This window comes from Rhinolophus sinicus, linkage group LG01, assembly GCF_036562045.2.
Source record: "Rhinolophus sinicus isolate RSC01 linkage group LG01, ASM3656204v1, whole genome shotgun sequence".
Lineage (NCBI taxonomy): Eukaryota > Metazoa > Chordata > Mammalia > Chiroptera > Rhinolophidae > Rhinolophus > Rhinolophus sinicus.
In genome coordinates this window covers 107,078,298-107,101,101 of record NC_133751.1, presented here as the reverse complement: position 1 = coordinate 107,101,101, position 22,804 = coordinate 107,078,298, and the positions used below count along the sequence as shown (strand labels likewise).

At 42.1% G+C, this 22,804-nt stretch overlaps 1 protein-coding gene across 4 annotated transcripts in view; it reads left to right on the top strand.

Annotated features, from left to right (window-relative positions):
* PLS1 (plastin 1) overlaps positions 1-22,804 on the top strand; it is a 97,219-nt gene that overhangs the window by 5,050 nt on the left and 69,365 nt on the right. The window lies entirely within an intron of this gene.

Sequence of the window (22,804 nt, the reverse complement as noted above, 5' to 3'; positions counted from 1 at the left end):
GTTTGCTCCCACCCTCTTTCAGGTGGAACTGGGTGATGGAGGTGAATTGGGTGATGGAGTGATGCCTCTGGATTGGGGAGTGGTGCTGGGGAACACTGTATGTGAGCGAAGGACTCTAGGGTGACCAGGTTGGTAAGGATTTTCTCCCCTGGGGTGATGGGATCCACGGCTGGACGCTGTGGAGTAAATTGTAGGCCTTGACCTTACCCTGATCTCAGGCCTTTGATTGTGGTCAAACCCCCAGGGAGAATCCAGACCTGAACATGTTCTCCCGGGGTCCTCCAGGTCAGGAAGTTCTGAAGTCAGCCAGGACTTGCTGCAGTTGGAGGTGTGTGTGACACATCAGGGAAGGCTCCAGGTCAGACTTGAGTAATGCAGAAGCAGGGCCGGCAGGCCCCATGTTTGACCAGTGGAGTTGCCTGTGAGAAAATGTCCCTGTCCCCAACGTCAATCTAATTCTTTCTCATGGGAGTTTCAAAATGGAATGCAGCTGAGAACCTCTTCCCCCTCCCTGTGCTGCCTGAGTCTTCTTTCCATTTCCTGCTTCTGCTTCACCTCCCAGGCTGGCTCTGTGCATTCTCAGGGCCTGTGCTGGGGATGAAAGGAAAGGCCTACCTGCTTCTGGCCTCTACCCACTGCTTGTCTCAACATCCAGGAACTCTTCACATTACTCAGCTCTTTCCTGAACAAAGATCTGAACCAGCATTTTATTCTGAATGATGATGAAAATCGGGGAGAAAGAGAAAGAGGCCTTTGTGCTGCAGACAGGTTTATTGGTTATGAAATGGTTATACAACTTGATTGCTGCGAGTTTCGCTGACGTAGGTCACTTGAGATGTGAAGCTGTATTAATTTTGAGCATCTTATTTCTCTTCCGTACTGCTGTGCCTAAAAGTTCCTGTTTGCCTTTTTGATGAGAAACATACAGAGTGGATTCTGTAAAAACAAGTTTTTTTTTAGTAATACTATGGGCACAGAAAGGGCGAGAGTTCGAGGGATGATTAGGAGAGTTTTTCTTTTTTATTTAAAACTTGTTTCATCAGAATGTATTTTATTTTCTAGTAGAGTTACAGCAAGTTTGTTCACAAAGTCCAGTTGTGAAGGGAACTTTAGACTTTGTAATAAACTACATTTTTATGATTTCCTCTTTGGAGCAATCCAGAGCTATGCCTCTAAGAACATTTGCATGACTCACTGCACACAGACATGTCACCTTTAAAAAAATCCAGGCTGACCACCAAGAAAACATGAGGAACTGTCTTTTCTGATAGAAAGGTGGACGAAGGTCTCTGTAAGGGGGAAGAAGTTTTGTGGGGGCCTTCTTTGTGATAAAAAATAGAAGGTTTTGGGGAATGGTTGACAGTAGCAACTCAAAATATTAGAGGAAACTAGATTTACTTTATTATTGAGAAATTCAATAAATTAAATTGTTTAAAGCCTCAGTCCCAGGAAATAACACATTTTTAATAAAAATATGACAAAAGCCCCTTCAATTTGTTGGAGAACCACAAAACGAGAAAGTTTATTATACTAGTGCTGTCAAAACGGAATTGGGATTGAATTTGAGTTTAAAACATTGGTGAATTTGTACAGGTCAGTCATGGTAATTACGCCCTGGGCTCTGGTCTGCTTGTCTAAACCGCCCCAACAGTGAATCCCCTTGTGGGGCCTTCTGTCCTCTGGGAATAAATGAGTAAACCTATGCTCACGGATCACGGTTGTAAAATCCAAAGTGATGAATGACAATCTGTGGCCTAAGACTGATGTTGATCAAGCAATTTGAATGCCTTAGATAGGAAGTACCAGCTGCATTCACACTTGTTCCCATAGCTGGTGCTCAGAATCTAGATTAAATTGTTGAAATAAAAGAGAAGCAGGTTCAGAACCAACTCATTTGCAATGATCAAACTGTAATGCTCAAAGGCACAAGGACTTTTTATCTCATTTCACTCTGTTCTCTTAAATGCCATCCTTTATAGCTGTGTGGGTTTTTGGTTTTTTGTTTTTTCCCCTCAGTGATATATTCTCACTGTGCACTTCTTTTTTTATAAAGATTTTATTGGGGAAGGGGAACAGGACTTTATTGGGGAACAGTGTGTACTTCCAGGGCTTTTTTCCAAGTCAAGTTGTTGTCCTTTCAGTCTTAGTTGTGGAGGGTGCCGTTCAGCTTCAAGTTGTTGTCCTTTCAGTCTTAGTTGTGGAGGGTGCCGTTCAGCTTCAAGTTGTTGTCCTTTCAGTCTTAGTTGTGGAGGGCACAGCTCAGCTCCAGGTCCAGTTGCCTTGCTAGTTGCAGGGGGCGCAGCCCACCATCCCTTGCGGGAGTCGAACCGGCAACATTGTGGTTGAGAGGACGCACTCCAACCAACTGAGCCATCTGGGAGCTCAGCGGCAGCTCAGCTCAAGGTGCTGTGTTCAATCTTATTTGCAGGGGGTGGAGCCCACCATCCATTGCGGACTCGAGGAATTGAACTGGCAACCTTGTTGAACTGGCAACCTTGTGGTTGAGAGACCACTGGCCCATGTGGGAATCGAACTGGCAGCCTTCGGAGTTAGGAGCATGGAGCTCTAACTGCCTGAACCACTGGGCTGGCCTCACTGTACTTTTATAGATACAAATCAATGCAAACTAGAATTTTGAGGTTTGATAAATGAGCCTTTGCTTATGGTTTTAATGCTATTCAACAGTTTGGTGGAACGACATCAAATCAGTGCCTAATTGAACCTTTAGCTCGATACCAAGTTAGTATTTATAATCTTTGCTAACAGACCGACCACTCTCAGATTCCTGCACTCTTACCTGAAAACTCAGGCAGCATTCCATTCTTGTGAAGTCTCCCTTTTCCTTCCTCTCTCTTTCGGGTTAGGTTCTTGGGGACACTCTTTTGGTCCAGGGGATGTTTCCGAGAGTGGCCCAGTTCTTGCAGAATTAAGTATTATCAGGTCAGTGAGGTGCCAGCCATGAAACAGCTCACAAAGACCCAATGATGATTTTTGTCAAAAGTTGTCATGCAAGTGAATTAATTTTGGAAAAACAATAATAGTAATTTGCTCCATCCCCTTTCTTATCCTTAAACAGCCCAACTTAAACCCAGGATCATTGTCAGTGGAAAAAGGTAACCTGAGAATCTGTGAATGTTTAGTGGTCACTCAAAATGACCTCAGGTCATTTAAAGTTCAGGTGGTTGAAATCAGCTGGCCTATGATCAGCGTTGTGGAAGGCAAGTCAAAGTCTGTGACTGTTTTTGCTCCCGTGAGAAGGGAGGCCTTCTTCATTTAACAGGTTTGATGATTAAACTAGACATTGAATGCGAAAGCAGTTAGTAAACTATAAGGTAAGGAGTCAAGGTATTTATTATAGTTATAATAAATTTCTGACTTTGCTGCCTTTCCCTGATAAGTGGCCGAGGCTTTGACATTGACTTGCCTGTTTGAGGTTACTTGGCTTGGAAGTGGCAGAAATGAACGTCAGGGAACAGCATTGGGACCTTTGAGATGGCCAAGACAGATATAGGGCCTGTGTCCTCATGGAGCTTCACTGTGGTCCTGTGGGGACAGAGTCCCAGAGAGCAGTTTCGAGGCTCTCAGCCTCATGTGGACAGGTGCTGGCTCGGGTAGTAGATGGCCGTCAGCTATGACTAGTTGGCCATCAGTTGTTACCGGTTAGCCATTAGCCACTGATATAATTGCCGTGCCTACGCTGGCAAGGGGGTTGGTTGGTTGGCAGAGAAGTGGATAGTGTATTGCAGCTAGCAAGTGGGGTTAGCAAGCATGGATGGCGGATTGTGGATCCTACTTCCTGTGTCTCACCCGGCCGCCAGTGAGACTGACGTGCAGGAAGACCCCCGGTTGGGGTTCTGGCGGGTGTTTGCTTTTGTGTCTCGACCAGCCACCATTGAGAATACAGTGGTATGACTCCCCTATCTATGGCTCCGTGGGTGTTCCTTTTTGGCCTCACCATATCCTGCGTTCTTATGTGGGGAGCAGGAGCTGAGACCCTGCATGACAGGCCCCAAATCTACTGCTCTTCCAATTAGTCCATATTTTCTGTTACTGACTAGAGGGACTAATTTCTCTTTGAAACTTATATTTGGTTTTGTAAAATCTTAAATGTGTTTTAAGGCTCTTTAAGTAATGTCTCTGTTGCCAGAAGTGCCTTCAACAACTGCCCTTAAACTTCAGGTTTCACTTGACAGGATATTTATTATTCTCTGCTGTGTCGAGAGGGGTTTGAGGCCTCTCAGCATCCCTTTTATTAATCAGAGGCTTGTTCCAGAAGAATATTTTCTCTCCTCCTCTGCAAAATCAAAGGGATGTAACTGAATAAAGGGAGCTGGGTTGGGGGCAGGGCTGTGAGGCGAGTCCTTGTACTCGCCTGCACCAGGGGGGTGCAGAATGAACTTTGGGGGAGCACAAATGGAGAGCAGTTAATTATGTTTAGTGGGTTGAGGAAGGTGTCAAGTGTTTCGAGCTGAGCCTTGAAAATATATCCCAGTTCAATCGACAGCGAATAGATGGAGGAAAAAATCATTCCATGGGGGAAGGGACAGCATGAGTGAAAGCATGGAGACAGATGAGAGCTGGCCTGCAGGTGCTCTCTTGTGTTCTACAAGCTTAGCATCCCTATGAATCGCAGGGAAGGCATGTTACACGGATTGCAGGGTCCCCACTCCAGAGTCTCTCCATCTTTAGGTCTGGGGGCCGGAGAACTCCATTTCAGTTCCTGGGTGCTGCTGAAGCTGATCTGGGAAGCACTGGGCTTGAGTGTAGGGGTGTGAGATAGATGAGCTAGAAAAAAATGGTTTTCTTTTAGAACTTGACTCTTAGCACAACATTGACGGTTCACGTTGTTGTTGTTGTTTTGTTTATTAGTCTCATTTACCAAGTGGTTGCTGCCTTGTGCCCCCTGCTGCCCTCTGGAAGTTCCTACCCTGTATTGGGGTTTTATTTTGTTAATCTGGATATAATGTTAAACTTTTTCAACAAGTATGTTTGGAATAGCTTGCAAGCTCTGAACTAAGAGGTGGAACTCACACAGTTGCAGAACGTTCCTTCCTTGCTCTTGGAAAATATGTAGTCTTGCAGGAGATACGAATTCATGGCTCCAGTACAGGGCAGCTGGTGCCGAGTGCACTAAGGGTGATAGAGACCAAATGTGATAGACCTGAGAAAGGAGGTCACTTTCCATTGTAACACTTAGGGCAGAGTTGAGGAGATGATGAGTTATGCTGTCTTCTGGTGTTTTATCCATCTTTGTAAGCCCTCTGAAATGAGGAAGCTTATGTCTACGTAAAGAAAATAATGGAGGAGGGGACGTTGGAATTGGGCATTGAAGGATGGGCAGATGCTCACCAGGTAGAGTGGACACAGAGGGAGCATGTGGGGAGGCGTTCCAGACAAAAGGGCAACTGAACCCCAGAACAGGTGCAACGGGCAGCATTCTGATGAGTACGCTGGTTCAGCCTGGGATACAAAGGAGATGAGGCTGGAAAGGCGTTTAGGGAAGGGTGTGAGGCGTTTTGAGCATGAGTCTGGGGGATTTGGACTCACTCTGTAGGGACTGTTGAGTCATGGGCTTATCTTGGCTGACCTTGACCGTCAGGTTCCCTTCTAACTCCCAAACACACCAGAAGGGGAGGAACTACACTTCTTACCGCGCGTTGATCCCGCTTCATGCTGTCTTGGAAAGACATGCTTTTTCCTGGTTCTCATCTTAATATCTGTTTTTAAAGCATCTTATAGACTTGCAAAAATGAATCCATCATTAAAGGCTGCTCTGTCTTTCAAAATATGTAAAATATACAAGAATAACCAAATTCAAATTCTGAGAGACAAATTATGAAAAAGAGACAAAATTAAATGTATCACTAGGTCTAGTGATTATTGTACTTGTCCTGGCTTGTTCTGCAAAGCGGGGGATTCAAAAGTTAAAGCTAAGGATATAAATATGGGTCCTAAGCAGATCCTCTCGGGTTGACTTCACGGGCTAAGAGATCCCGAAGGTGAGGGCGAATGGCATGGCGGTCTCTCTTCAGAACGGCTTTAGCTATAACTTGAGACATACCTACTGGTGTAGTACTGAGAGAGCTTGCCTGGGGATTAGAGGACACCAAGGCCAGGGTGGGCCCTTCTGTTCATCTTTTGGGGGAGTGTCCACAGACATTTGTGGGAAAGACATTTGTGTCTCATTGGGGATTTTGAGAATCTTCTATGTGTGTCTCCAACAAATATTCTGTGCTGAGAACTACACTGTGGTGGGAAAAGCAAAAAAGGTAGATTTGTAAGTAGAAGTTGTCCCCCTGGTGCTGCCATTTGCTAGCTGACCGAGAGAAGAGGCAGCTTAGTGAGTTAGTGGGACTGCTGACCAACTCATCCCCATCCTTTCTGCTGAAGTTCCGTGGGTGGGCGAATCTCCAAGTCTGTCTGAACCTAAGTTGTTATTGTTTGTTCTGTTTTGTGTGGGTTAAATAAGATAAAATGTGTAGATTGAAAGATGCCATACACATTTTAGATCAAAATCTTCTAATACTAAGGTTTATTCTGTTATAAGTTCTTGTGTCCACATCTGTGGCCGTGTAGGATGTGAGGTTCTTACGGGCAGGATCATGTCTCTTCACTTTGTATCCCCGTGGCCTGATGCTTAGGAGGCACTTGCTGAGGTGTTACATGAGTGGAAGAGAAACAGGGATGAATGAGTGTATGAAACTATACGCATCACCTCCCCAACCACATACCTAATATTTTCTAGCTTCTACTTGCTTGTAGACTTAATGTCCTTGTTATTAGATTACTAACCCCTTTCTTTGTTTCACTGACAGTAAATCTTGAGAGATACTCCGTGCAGCTGCGTAGCTTGAGTTCCGAGTATAAGAATCTTTGTAGATTTATATGCATCCTAAACTAATTCCAGAAATGAATTAAATAGTATATAATAATGCTTTACATGTAGAGAATCCTTGTGTTTAAAACTGATTTCACTTCTAAAATAACCTGATGCATATAAATTGAGGTTATATTCCTCTTGAAATACTTTTTATTGTTTTAAGAAAAATCTGCTTAGAAGTGAATAGGAGAGTAACTTATAGTAGTGCTCAGAGAAGTGCATATTTATACACTAATCTGCTAGAAATGGGGATACCTGCTTTTCCTGCAAATAATGAAACGAGAACTGGAAGTTACTTTATTTACCTTGGGTTTTACAGTTTCTTTAATGCCAACAGTAATTCAGTTTTTTTTAAATTAAAGTTTATTGGGGTGACAATTGTTAGTAAAGTTACATAGATTTCAGGTGTACAATTCTGTGATACATAATCTATATTTCACATTACGTGTTCACCACCCAGAGTCAGTTCTCCTTCCATCACCATATATTTGACTCCGTTTACCCTCTTCTGGAACCCCCCGGCCCCCCAGTAATTCAGTTCTTGATTCATGAAATTAGACTTGATTAACATGGGAAAATTCATCTCTTTCATTTTGAACAAGCTAGTTTGGTTTTTAAAATTATTATATTTCCTGTTACTATGCACCTGGAATACTTAGGATAAAAAAGATTAAACTTTCTAAAATTTTACTGATGCATTCCACTTATGTGTATTGTGCTGTGGGAGACTGTGCGTTTACTGAACTATTTCTGTAAGGTTAGTATTAATGTTTCTGGTAGGACTAGGACAGTAAATAGTGGGAGAACTGAAAACATTGTAATTTTCTAGTAATTCAGAGGAAATGGCTACATTCTGAGGTGGTGTACTGAAAGGGTACACAATGATACACGTTTTCACAAGTTAATTTATTGTTAAATATCAGTGGGAATATTGCATATCTTGGGCACAATTTGGGGGGGGGACTTATGTTGTCCAATGTTGCTCATTTTTAATTTCAAAAGGATACCATGTCTCATTCAAACCTTCTGTGTGCATAGGGTCTTTCCATTGTGTTATATCCTAGACACTACAATAAGGGTGTTACAAAGTCAAGTAGCCAGACTTCTCAGGGAAGTTAAAGGTTTCATATCAACCAGACATTGTCAGAGTCTGTGCCTTGAACAGTGGTAAATGGTGTTCCATCAGTGTTCTTGGTGCACATGATTCTATTGTTTTTGAAAATAACAGCCTTATTGAGATCTAATTCATTCATTTAAAGTGTACAATCAGTTTTAGAACATTGTCATAACCCTGTATCCATTAGCACTCAATCTTCATTCCTCACGGCACTCCCCTCTCCCACTCCACCTAGGCAACCACAAGTTTACTTTCTGTCTAAATTTGCATATTCTTGAAATTTCAGGTATATGGATATTGTGCTTGGCTTATTTCACTTAGCATAATGTTTTCAAGGTTCATTCTTGCCATTGCATCAATACCTCACTCTTTGTGGCTGAATAATGGATCTAACACATTTTATTTTCAGTTTTATTATCAGTTGATGGACATTTGAGTTGTTCCCACTTTTTGGCTATTCTGAATAATGCTGCTATGAATATTTGTGAACCACGTTTTTTTTTTGGGGGGGCGGCATATGTTTTAATTTCTCTTGGGCATATCCTAGAGGTAGAATTACTGGGTTATGTGGAACTCAACATCCAACATTTTGAGGAAATGCCCGACTGTTTTCCAAAGTGGCTGCACCATTTTACATTCCCACCAGCAGTGTGTGCAAGTTCCAGTTTCTCCACATCCTGATTAGCGCTTGTTACCACCTGTCTTTTTGATTATGGCCATCTTAGTGGGCGTGAAGTTGGTATCTGATTGCGGTGACATTTCTTTTTGTAATAAACGCTATAGTATAGAACAGTTTTACATTTACCGAGAAATTAAGCAGATAGTACAGAGACTGTACTACCATAGCAACATGCATTTTACCCTATTATTGACATCTTACATTAGTATGGTACGTTTGTTAGAATTCATGAACCAATACTGTTACAGTGTTCTAACTAAAGTGCATAGTTTATTCATGTTTTCTTAGATTTTACCTCAAGTCCTTTTTCTGTGCCAGGATCCTATCGACAATATCACTTTACATTTACTTGTCATTTCTCCTTAGGATCCTCTTGGTTAAGTGACAGCTCTCAGACTTTCCTTGTTTTTTGATGACCTTGAGAGTATTTATTTCAGTTATAGTTGACATTCAATATTATTTTATATTAGCTTGAAGTATACAACTTAGTGGTTAGATATTTATATAATTTATGCAGTGATCTCCCTGACTAGTCTAGTACCCACCTGGCATCCCAATAGTTTTTGCAACATTGTTGATGATATTCTCTGTGCTGTACCCTACATCCCAGTGACTCTTTTGTAATTACCAATTTGTACTTCTTAAGCCCTTCACCTTTCTCACCCAGCCTCTCAACCCCTCCCTTCCATCTAGCAACCATCAGTTGTTCTCTGTTTTATTTGTTGATTTATTTTTTTCTTTAGATTCTGCATATAAATGAGATCATATGGTATTTGTCTTAATATGACTTATTTCATTTAGAATGACACTCTCTAGGTCCATCCGTGTTATCGCAAATGGTAAGAGTTCATTCTTTTTTATGGCCAAATAATTTTCCGTTGTATATATGTATCACTTATTCTTTATCCAGTCATCTATTGATGGGCACTTAGGTTGCTTCCATCTTGTGTATTGTACATAATGCTGCAGTGAACATAGGTGGGCATATATCTTTTCAAATTAGTGTTTTAGATTTCTTCACATAAATACCCAGAAGTGGAATTGCTGGGTCATATGGTCGTTCTATTTTTAATTTTTTGAGGAAACTTTGAGCCGTTTTCCATAGTCACTGCACCAATTTGCATTCCCACCAACAGTGCATGAGGGTTCCCTTTTCTCCACACATGTTGTTTGTTGATTTATTGATGATGGCCATTCTGACAGGTGTGAGGTGATATCTCATTATAGTTTTTATTTGCATTTCTCTGATGATTAGTTACCTTGAGCATCTTTTCATATGGATGACCTTGAGAGTTCTGAGGTGTGGTGGTCTTTATAGAAGGTATATTGTAGGAGGCCCCTCTATTGAAATTTGTCTCATTTTTTCTGTTCTTAATGATTAGATTGTTGTGACATTGGATTTTAGTATTAAAAAACCAGAGCAATTTACTTGAAGTATAAAAATACATAATCAGAACTGGAAATCAGCAGAAGTATGGTTAAGAAATTCTTAGGGATTTAAAAAATTCAGTTGCCTCTGGAAGATGACCAGAAATTTACCTCAAGATATATTTTCATAGCAAGGACTTAATCACATTGGAAATGATCAGATTAAGTAGTAGAATTTTGTTGTCACGCAGCAGCCTACCCGTCTGTCCCCTCGTACCTACCCCTAAAGAAAGGAGAGTCTGTGAGACGGATCCTTTCAGGGACTTTGCTTCACCTTTGTGCTTACACCTTATGTCTCCCTGTTTGGCCCCAAAGGATGGCTGGTCAGCCAATGACGAGTAAGATTCCCCATGGGGGGGACAACTCAAGCCAGGGACAGTTGAGTGGGGACCAGCAGGAGAACCCACGGGGTTGATAGAGATGGGCATAGACCCCCACCTTCCCCGGTTAAGGAGAGCTTCTGCCTTTGTGGCTGCATTCCTTCCCACAACCTGCTTGGGAAGAGATTCAATGATGTGATAACAGTTCTCCATCTATTCATATCAGTAAGTTTCAGCATAAAGGTTTTGTCCCTTGGGGACGTACATACATTCTGAGACTTCTGGTTTCGCTGATTGCAGGCAAGGGTGATTGGTTTGAATCAGTTTCCTAGTATAATGTATGAAATTCACAGACCTTGGAGAAAACAATGTTGCTTTCTTGTGTGTGCATCAATAAAAGCCACAAGGTGGTCCGATTCGGGGCTCTCAGTCCTTTGAGGCTATGAGACCCTTGGCCCCTAGTGCATAAATCTCTTGACTGCTGTTTCTTTCTTAACCCTTCACCGCCCCTTCTCATTCTCTCACTGCCCATGTTGCGCTAGACGCGACAATTTATTTTTGAGACTGTCGTTACATAGCATCTACTCTAAGGGTAAAGCCAAAGGTGTATTTTTCACTGCTTTAAATGTAATTGAGAATATTGTTTTGCTTGTAATAAAACATAAAGTTAACAGAAATTCAGATTAACTTTAAGAAGAATTCCATGGCACTGAGGCAGCAATGGTCCCAGCGTGTAGTTAGTACTTTGCCTGCATCAATCCCATTAGTCTTCCCAAGTGCCTTCTAAAGTGGGAGGGAACCGACGCTCAGAGACTGTGCCATGTGGCTGGACTCACACAGCTGTCAGCAGTGGAGCTGAGAATGTAACCTAGGTCTATGTCTCTGGGAGTTTGTAGCCTACTCTCCGACCGGCTCCAGAGTTTCCAGTGGTTTTAAATCAGGAATGTACTGAAGGACACAGGCTTGCATCCTTATCTTACTGTATATTTTTACTGTCAGCCAGAAGAGATAGCATCTCTCTGAGTCGAAGCCCCCATCAAAATCAGGCGTCCAATTAACAGCATACTTGTTGACTGCTAACAAAGGAAAACTGAGCCAGCTTTACCCACAGCACTGTGCCATCCTGTCTGTCTCTACTGCCACATGTTTCTCCTGAAAGTGAAGCCCAGGGGTCATAAAGCAGGAAAGGAACTATATGGATGAACAATATATTCAGCTAAGGTTTGTCAATGTTTACCTCTGTCAGTGTACATTACTCAGTGCATACCTCAGTCAGCTCTTAAGTTTTTTTGGTACATGAATGGCATAGAGGATTTGGTTTTTAATATTTCTTTGAATAGAATCAAGTGTGGTAATAATCTGTGAATGCACTTGAAATAATACAGTTGCACAGATACCTGTCTGAGGAAAGTTTGGAAAATTTCCCTATTTATTCAGCTAATCCTTATAAATGGCCCAAGTTGGTTGATCACAGACTGAAACAAGGTTTCTTTCTGCTCAGACTTTCTGTAGAAGTCAGGATAGAGTAGGCAATGCTGCAGTAACAAATTGACCTGAAATCTCCATTGATTTCTTGTTCACACAAATGTCAGTGTGCATTGGCTGTTCTCCAGTGCAGTGTCTCAGAGAAATAAGCTGCTGTGATTTTTGTGATTTTGTTGTTTTTTCATGGGCTTACAAATTGTCTTAGCAAGGGAAGGGGAGCTAGAGGATCACATACTGAAATGTTTTGGCCTAGAGGGACACAAATCATGTCTACTCATAGCCCGTTGGCTAGAACTAATCACGTGACCCTGCTGGATCTGAGGGAGAACATATGGCTACTCACTGAACAATAAACAATAAATCTCTGCCTCACCTTATTGGGGCAAGATAAACAAACACTGAAAAAACAAAACCTAAAAACAACTCCAGTAAAGACAGAAAAGTGCACTGAAATATTTAGTGATTAATTAATTTAATTCAGATAGAGGACTGCAATTTCATCTCCATGGAAATATTCTCCAGTTCTATCAACTTGCTTTATTTGAAGCGGTGCCTATGTTGGAACCATCACCATGCTGATAGCTCTCCTAGAAACGAGCTTGTCACTGTCCTCCCTTACAGATGAGGCTCCTTAGGTTGAAGGTGACCTCTGGATGTTGTCTAACTAGCACAGATTATTACAGTGAGACCTAATATTTACTGAATATTTGCTGTGATTTGGACACACACACACGTGCGCGCGCGCGCACACACACACACACACACACACACACACACACACATGCAACTTAAGACTTTTTTAGCAGCCATATATTGAAATAAGCTTGTGGTGAACTAAAGCCATAGGGTACACACCAGGGGTGCCAAAAAATGTATACAAGTGGACACTTTGGTCAACGTTGCTCAAGCAGTAGTTCTCTGTAATCAGAAGTGTCTGGAAGCTGATGGTAACTATTTTGAGCACTTCTTGTAATTACAGATATCAAACATGACTTGTATTCACCTTTTGTTATTGGTGTATATTGAATATTACAATTTAGTACAGTTTTCCTTTCTTAAAATGTGCATAGGTTTTTTTTGGCGTTCTCTCTCTCTCTCTCTCTCTCTCTCTCCCTCTCCCTCTCTCGCTTGCTCTCTCTCTGTGTGTGTGTGTGTGTGTGTGTGTGTGTGTGTGTAATTTATTTGTATAAATGCTTTTTCCAAACTAATTCTCTTCAGTTGTGTTTTTGTGATGCCATTTTTTTCTCCTTAAAACTAGACTGCTGGAAAATATAGAACTCCTCTTTAGTTGGTCCTTATGATCTGCCCTTCTCCATTCTCTTCAGTGTGGCCTAAAATTCCATTAAAGTTATAGGATAACAAAGACCTTAGTTGGGTTGCATAGACTGTAGCAGGCCTCTCTCCTGTTCTGTTTGAAAAAGGCCCTCTGTGGTTTGAGAACAACAGTCTTTAGCACATGAGAGGAGCCCTGCCTCAGGCTCTTCATGCGGCTGCCATATTCATTGATCAAATATTCACTGAACACGATGTTGGGCCAGGTCCTGAGCTGTGCCCCAGCAGTCACCACCCTCTGAGAAACAAGTCTAGATCAAGGGGTGGCAAACGTTTCTGTAAAGTACCAGGTAAGAAGTATTATAGGCTTTGTGGTTGATACGGTCTCTCGCTTAGCTACCTAAGTCTGCTCTTGTAGCATGAAAGCTGCCATAGACAAAACGTACGTGAATGGGCATGCTGTGTTCCAGTAAGCTATAGTTATGGGCACTAACTTTTTAATTTCTTATAATTTTTGCATGTCACAAACTATCATTCTTTGGAAATTTTTTCCAACTATTTAAATGCAAAAACCAGTCTTAGTTCACAGGTTGTAGTAGTGGCCCACAGGTAGTGGGCCAGATTTGGCTTGCAGGCTGAGTTTGCTGACCCCTGTCTAGAACCAGCTCTGGTTTTATTCTCACAAATGGATAGTGAACTGCCTTAATGGTTACTTAAATTATTTAAGTTCAGTGTTTAAACATAATTAACTTCACCCAGATCTTTATTCAATAAACAACTCTTCCGTCAGTTATTGATGAATGTCATTTCTGCAAATTATGTATTTTGCATAATATACAATATATAAATTTGTATGTTATCATCACCACTTTCATTTTTTTGGCTATGGAAACCATTGAATGACTAGCCCAAGGCGATGAAGTTAACAAGAAGCAGATTCCGAGAATTCTGCAGATTCCCAAGAATTCTGATTCCAGAGTCAGGGCTCCTAAAGATATATTTATTACATCTTCCTAGGTACTGAAATATGTACATTAAAGCAGTTAAACTGGTTTTTTTTTTATTGCAATGTAGGAAAATAGAAATGGTGAATAAAGATTAAGAATATTGTTCCTGAGAAGCAAATATATAATTGAGAAAAGAAACATTTAGGAAGTAAGTGTTCCAATAGTTTTTATTATTTAATTTTATCTTGTCTATGAGCAAAGATAATTAATTCAGACTAGCTTGGGATAAACTGTGTGCTGAGATTTTCCTTTTCTGAACTACCTGAATTCACACTCAGAATCAGGTCAGGGCTGGATTTGTAGAAGAATGATGCATCATGTCCAGCTCAAAAATCACAATACAGATACTTTGTATATAGAGTTTACAGAGTATTCTGTTGCATGTAACACATCATGCTAAAGCAGTTTGTAACCTCTAAATCATATTGCAAAGTAATTGCCAGTCATTTCAGTGGGCTGTTTCACTATACGCAGAGCCTTTGCCCTAGTTTCATTGTTCCTTCAGTTGACTCAGTAGAAAAGGTTAAATCTCAAGTGAGAACGACCTGTGCAAGATTCCTAGTGGACTATTTAAAATGTCCCCTAATTTACTTTTGGACCTGTTTTTTATATTGAAACCAGAGGAGAAGGACTACAGAATCCATTCTTGTCCTAGGAAGTCTCTGAGAAGAAAGGGGAGATGTAATACATTTTATTTTCCCATTTCAGGGCTGGTCTTGGAAAGAGAGAAGTGAGAAAGAGAAGGAAGGATTTTGAAAATCATATATTTACCTTGATACTGACTCACTAATCTAATCTTATGGGCAAAGACCAGAAATTCAAGAGGTACCCTGGAGCCAGTCTCTGGTTGTGACTCTGCAGTCATTTGATGGTGGCCTAGCAGTACTTTCAGCCAGTTCACTGTACATGCCAATAATATGATTTGAGACAAGAAAAGATCTTTGTACAATTTTATTGCACAGTGGTCATTTCTAATTAATAATTCTCAAAGTTTTTCTATAATCTAACTTATTGCCAAAAGAAAAGTGCTAGCGGGTGATACGGTCTTTCCAAAAACAATAAAGTTTTATTTGCTTTATCTTCCCCTCCTTTTTTCCGCCTCCCCCCGCCCATTCCAGTTCAAGCCATTATTTTTCATTCTAGTTGTGTAGGACACAGTTCCCTGGCCCATGTTGGTATTTGGCTGCTCACAGAAGCTCATGGCAGCTCTCGCCAGCTGCCAGCCACTCTTGCCGGCTGCTGGCCACTCATGATGGCTGCCGGCCACTCACCCTGGCTGCCGGCCACTCACCCTGGCTGCTGGCCACTCACGCTGGCCACCAGCTGTTCCTGGCAGCACACGGTAGCCCATCGCAGCACACACCGACCTCCGGCTGCTCACGGGAGCCCAGCTCCAGGGAGAGCCATTGTTCACAATCTTAGCTGTAGAGAGTGCAGCTCACTGGCCCATGTGGGAATTGAACCGGCGACCTCCGTGTTAGGAGCACAGCACTCCAACCACCTCAGCCACCATGCTGTAATTAAAAAAATTAAGTGTACCATAAAATTCCACATTTGGTAACTTTGGATTATGGAATTTTTTTCCTGTAATAACACAAGATATGCCTTTTTTTTTCTCATGAATCCTAATCTTTGAAGGAACGAGAGATGTTGAAAAGAAGATTATGTTTTTCTTTTGAGCCCCTTTACCCTCTCTCACCTCACCCTCCAGGAGTCTAGGCCACTTTGGGATAGACATTTGCCCATTCGTTCATGAGTCCTACAATTATGGCTTCATAACTGATAATGAAAGCAACCACCAGCTGAGGAGAAGAAAAATACATATGTTTCTTTCTTTCTACCACACAATAGTGTAATTTGAGTTCGGGGGTATGTCAGGAAATTAGCAGTGGCAGGAAGTAGACTTGTGCTTGTTTGTTCATGTTTGCTCTCTGAAGGAAAGGCCGTGGGAGAAGGAGGAGGGCAGTGTTCCAAACGATTGTGGCAAACTGGTTTATACCTTATCCAAAGGGTGTGACTGTCACTGGCCTGGCCTGATGTTACTATGTGGAAATGTGGGCTTGGTATTGCCAGACCTTCTGATTCTAAAAGTGAAAATAGAAATCTGAATTTTATGTTTATCTCCTAATTTTTATGTTAGCTCCAAAATTTAAAAAAACACTTAGTGAGCCACAGAGTTCATGTGTTCAGGCAGGATTTGGGCCCTGGGTGCCATTTTGTCCCTTTGGCAGTCTGGAGAGGCTCGTAGTGTGGTAAAGAAGTTACAAGAGCCCTGAAATGGGGGTCCCAGGAATGTGGAGGCTATAGAATGCAAAAGCTGGTGTGGGTTTCACCCTTTTCACTTTTCTTCGGTTTGGCTGATGAGATTGTGTTTTAATTTTACTACTCTTTTTAAGGAAAACCTTTTGCTCTCCAGATTAACCTCCCGGAGTCGGGTGGGCTCCAGGAGCTGAATGGGCAGAGCAGAGGGAGGGCAAGCCTGGCGACGCTGCAGGGTTTGAAGCCCGGTGTCACCTGAGATCCATCAGAAGTGTCATTATAGGATGTGGGTAGGTGGGCAGACCATGGCACAGAAGCAGAGCTGCCAGACCCAAGGATGGAAGGTGGGGGTGGAAGGGATGGTCAGGAGGTGCCCGAGGCCCTGAAGAACTGCCTGAGGGCTTGACATCGCTCTGGGAGGTGGGGTGGGTGGGGCTGCTGAGCCTACTAACCTGGTCCGAGGGTTGTTGATGATTGACCCACATAGGTAACCTAGGCTGCACTTCCTGGAGGCCCTACGACCTCTCCTCGCCACTTAAAGAACTGCACGTTCAGGAGCAGGGACATTAGTTCGTCTGCTGATCACATGCGGCTTCAGCATTGTGGCTTAGATAAGACAGGGTCATATCTAAGGTGCCTCCAGAACAATCCTACCTTTGGAATTCCAGTCAGATGCCCTTGCATTCCCACAATCATGCTGATAATTCGTTTTCTTCTCTTTATTCTCTGAACTGGTTAAGAAACAGAGGCCTCTCAATAGAGTTCACAATACCAGCTTTATTGCTGGGGGAGCTGAACCAACCAGGAATGCAGCCTGGGCCTGTGTGGTCAAATGGTCTTCCTCATATCTTTCCTCCCGGAATTTTAACTTCTTCCCACCCCATCCCAGGTAGACCTGCTGGGCGGGTGCCTCTGGATTGCTCACTATATGGAGGAAAGGGAGAGCTCTTGTGTTCTGAAGACAAGCTACTGCTGCAGAGGGACGGGGCAAGCCATGTGAGGATAATGACCCTGAACACTTTGCCCCATTGAGTAAAGCAGTGGTTCTCAACATGTGGTCTTCAGACCGGCAGTGTCAGCATTGCCTTAAAACTCATTAGAAATGCAGATTTGTGGTCTCCAACCCAGACAAACTGCAATGGGATACTCTTGGGAGTGGGGCCCAGGAGCCCATGGTTTAAAAGCCTTCCTGGTGATTCTATTGTAATGAAAGGTTGAGAATCAGTGCAGTACAGGAATGAGGTTCAGTGGATCCCAGACACTTACAGTCGCACTGGTGAGATGAATCTGTTCCGAATCTTTGGGGAGAGTGATAAAGGAGCAGAGAAAGGGGCCCGAAGTGCTGCTTCAGAGCAGGCCTCATTGAGACATAAAGATAGGAGAATGGTCCCCTCAACAGATAACCAGCCCCGCCTAGAGGACTGATTGTACTCTGTGAAGGATCTGCAGGTGCCAACACGGAGACTTTCTTCAGATGCCCCTTTTCTCATCTGTTAATGTTTCCTACCTTTCCTAAAAAAGGATAAATGAGAGAAAAAGGAATGATGAAAGAATGAATGCAAGCAGAGAGAGGAAGAACACTAAAGGATATAGAAAATAGCAATGAAATAAGTATTGCATTCCTCCCAACATCATTCTTTATAATTAATTGTTCATTTTATATTTTATTAACTAGAAATGTAGTCTCTGATTTCTTTTTCTTTCTTTTTTTTAAAGATTTTATTGGGGAAGGGGAACAGGACTTTATTGGGGAACAGTGTGCTCTTCCAGGACTTTTTTCCAAGTCAAGTTGTTGTCCTTTCAATCTTAGTTGTGGAGGGTGCCGTTCAGCTTCAAGTTGTTGTCCTTTCAGTCTTAGTTGTGGAGGGCGCAGCTCAGCTCCAGGTCCAGTTGTCGTTGTTAATTGCAGGGGGCACAGCCCACCATCCCTTGCAGGAGTCAAACCGACAACCTTGTGGTTGAGAGGATGCGCTCCAACCAACTGAGCCATCTGGGAGCTCAGTGGCAGCTCAGCTCAAGGTGCCATGTTCAATCTTAGTTGCAGGGGGAGCTGCCCACCATCCCTTGCGGGAGTCGAGGAATCGAACTGGCAACCTTGTGGTTGAGAGACCACTGGCCCATGTGGGAATCGAACCGGCAGTCTTTGGAGTTAGGAGCATGGAGCTCTAACCGCCTGAGCCACTGTGCCGGCCCTGATTTATTTTTCTTTTTGTCACCCAACTACAGGATCCTCAGTCATTAGCAGGGACTCAAAGCGTCCGTGCTGAGTGCGTCCTGTTTGTGTCTGTTCATTTCCATGGTTTTGAATGGTACATATTGTTCAGTGACGTGACTCTTTGTGTCCTTCATTTTCCCCAGCAGTGGGGGTTAGTTAACGTGCTTTGTAATCTTGAGCAGGTTGTTCACTTTCCCCTTCAGCGGTTTTCCAGTCAGAATGGAGGCCTGGTGAGTCACTGTAGTTCAGGGTGAGGGCAACATTTGTCCAGCTCCTTGGCATTTCATATCCTAAGGTGGAAAAAGAGACATATTTCCTAAATCTTGTGCCTGGGAAAAAAGTCTTTTTGCTTCAGCCAACCTTTTGAGAGGTGTAGTATAAAATTAGGCCTCCTTGGGTATATGTAACCTTAGAGAGATAGGGATATTATGGTTCCCTTTATTTATTTTCCACAACACAACCTCTTGTAAACACACTCAATTCCATGCAGTCCAGAGTGGAAGCTTGTTTCTATTAAATATTTAATCTTTCCAGATACTGTACAGGAATGAAAAATGCTAAAGAATTCAAGCTACCTCTGCTTATAAATATTTTGCTTTGACATCATCCCAAAATGGAATTATGGTATCACAGCATATGGATAGTTAATGTGTTTCAAGGACTTCTGAATCCGTGATAACAAACCTCTGGGTAGGTAGGTCTTGCCATTCCTGTTATACAGAGGAGGAAACTGAGGAATAGAGAAGTTAAGTGACTTGCCCAAACACCTCATTGGTAAGAGACAGCAGCGGAATCAAACCCAATTTTGTTTATATCAAATCTATACCCTTAATCATCTAGTCTCTTATATGGGACATCTTCTAGGCTAACTCCTGACAAGAACTGCATTTTGGGCCTTGATCAAAATGGGAGAGGTGTCAGGTACTTGGTGGGAGAAGTGGGGAATGCTTTCAGCATATTAGTTGTTCATTAAGGGACAAAATTCAGATATTCTTAATTTTGATCTGATTTAGATTCCTGGGTCCCATCCTAAAACTTCTGAATGAGAATCTTTGGGGACAAGGCCCAGGAATCTGCATTGACAGTAAGCTCATAGGGTGATCTTATGACTTAATGAGACCCACTGCCCCTGGTTGCTAGGTAGCACTTAGTGCCTTTTGTACCTCTGGGCCCTAGTCTGTTAGGTGGGGCAAGACAGAGGAGCCCCTGCTCGTCATTATTGGCAGAATCTTAAATATTTTAATTTTTGTAGTATGTGTGTTTTTTTAGGGTGCTGACCTGAGTATTTGATTAACTTCCAATATGTGTGTATCTCCTATCAGGAGGAAAATTTATTTATGGAGAGCTGTAAAGCCGATATTGGCCCCTCCACCCAAACCTACTCTCCCTCACCCTCTGCTTCTCCCAGATGATAGCTGTTCTCACTTGTGGGCAATGCAAGGCCAAAGTAATAAGAACGTCCTGTTCTAAATAAACTGTCTGAGCCTATATAAGTTTTCTTTGCTCCCATACAAAATGCCACAGATATAGTGATTTAAACAACACATTTATTGTCTTACAGTTTTTCGGTCAGAAGTCCCAACACAGGTCTCACTGGGCTCAAATTGTGTTAGCAGGGCTGCTCCTCTCTAGAAGTCTCTAGGGGAGGACTTTTTTAACAGCCCATTTGGGTTGTTGGCAGAATCCAGTTTCTTGGGGTGGTAGGCCTGAGGTCTCCATTTTCCTACTGGAAGTAAACTAAATGTCATTCCCAGCTTCTAGAGGTCATCTGCATTTCTTGGCTCATGGCCTCTTTCCTCTGTCTTCACATCCAGCACCTCTCACAGCATGAGTCTCTCCTCCCCGTCCTAGTTCATCTCACCCATCAGGGAAAGGTTCTCTGCTCTTTGAGTCATGTGATTAGATCGGGCCTGTCTAGATAACCCAAGATGATCCACCCGCCAAGGCCCGTTCCCTTAACCACATCTGCGAAGTCCTTTTGCCAGGTAAGGTAACATACTGACTGGTCCTGGGGTTTAAGGTGTTGGGCGTATTTGGGGGAATTCTTCTGCCTGCCACAGACACCTTGTCTGCCTTTGTTGACAAATAAGACAGCAGTGGTTATCACTGCCAGTGGGGCCCCAGTCACTCATGTTGCTGTGTATGAGAAAATGGGATTGAACTAGACATTCTTCTAAATTGAAATCATCTGAGGGACAGATTCCAAAACAAGTAGTTTTGGAAAAGCTGTGTCAGGACCCAGTATAGTCCAGCAGGGCTTCACAACACTTACTTCTGTGTGTCTCCAAGGAGGTGGTTCACACTGTGCCTGCTTCTCTGGTAATTTAGATCCCGAGAAAATGATTACGATGGGACATAGGCACACTTGTTCAGCCAGGGTGTCTGCTTTTAGGTCCCTATCACCACGTGCTCCCGCTCTTCCGTTGCTTTGTGCGTGCCCTTCCAATGGCCTGGCCTGCCCTTTTTGAAAATCTTTTTTAAAAGTCTTTCTGCCCACTTACCTATGATAATACATATTCATAACAAGTTTTGACACCTACTCATCCTAGGATACATTTTCCAAGATGTTAAAAAGTATGACCTCTACTTATTTTGATTAGTAGCTGAACTACAATGATAAAAAAATCCGTGTCAACTGCCAGTTTTTGAGTTCTTCTTTATGATGTCTTCCTCCCTAAATCTGTACAGTGTTAAAGATGCCCCTGCAACATCTTAAACAAAGTAGGCACTCCAAAAACAACAACAACAAAAAACTATTGTCAGCAAACGTGGGAGCCACCATACTGACAATTTTAACTGTCTTCCACTCTTCCTGGCAGAGTGGAAAGTGAAATTGCTTGTGACAAAATGAAGTGGTTAAAATATTAGAGAAGCTGGATTCAGGGCTACAAATTCCCTTATCCCCTATTGCTTATCTCAGTTCAAGGATGTTGAAGCATTATTTCTAAATGTAAAACATTGTAAACCACCTTACTTACCAGCATGAATACTTAAATATAGTACTGTATAGTCATAACGTGGACTATTATGAAGCACAAAAGGCAGGTTTTCAAAAAATGCTTAATGATATGGGAAATTTCTTACCTAACTGTATATTGAAAGATACCAACTTTGTAAACAAAATATGTGTATTCATGCACATGTGCATAAGAAATTCATCACATATTGTAAAAATAATGTTTCTGAACAATGTGCTTAAGATCGACTTAAATTTTCTTATTTGTCAAATGTTTTCATTTGATATATTACTTTTTTAACAATCATAAAATAACCACACAGGATCCATTTTTTTTTTTTTTTTTTTTTTTAAGGGATGCATTGGGCAGATAATTGATTTTTCCCACAAAGTGAAATTTAAGACATGGCAAATACATGTTTTAGTCAAGATGCTGGCAGAATTTCATACCAGAGCAGCAGGGTCACAAACATCCGTTAAGTGATTCTCCTTGAAATAATAGAATTTTCAATGCAAAAAACATTGATGGTCACTCCATCCAACTTTCTATGTCGGAATTCCAAAGGCAACATTATTTTCACCCCCAAAATGTACTTTGAGCCTGTGCTGCAGCAGGCCCAGCGAAGAGAACCTCGGTGTTCTCGAGGTAGTCAGGTTTGGGTCTGGACTACGTGGACAGAATGTGTTTCCTTATATTGGTACAGAATTTGTCTCTCTCCTGGTATTTCTGCTTAATGGTGCTAGTTTTACCATTCTGTGGCTGTAAAGAGCAACAGTAAGCCTTCTTCAGTGCAGGTGCCTTTTAAATATTTAAATTCATCTGTGTGTACTTTGAACAGTCATTGAGGCATATTTTAAGTATAATGGACTGTACCCATTTAAATTGGACAGTTCAATATTTTTTGATAGAGTATACACCCACAAGATCATCACTGCAAGATGCGGTGCAAAATGTTTTCATTACCTCCCAGAGTTTCTTCATGTCCCTTTGAAGTCCATCCCTCCTCCCACCCCGTTCCAGGCAACCATCCATCTGTCACTATTCATTACTTTGCATTTTCTAGAATTTCATATAAATGGAATTATACATTGTGTACCTTCCTTTTTAATTTCATTTTATTGTTTAAATTTTTATTGGGGAATATTGGAGAACAATATGTTTTTCCAGGACCCATCAGCTCCAGGT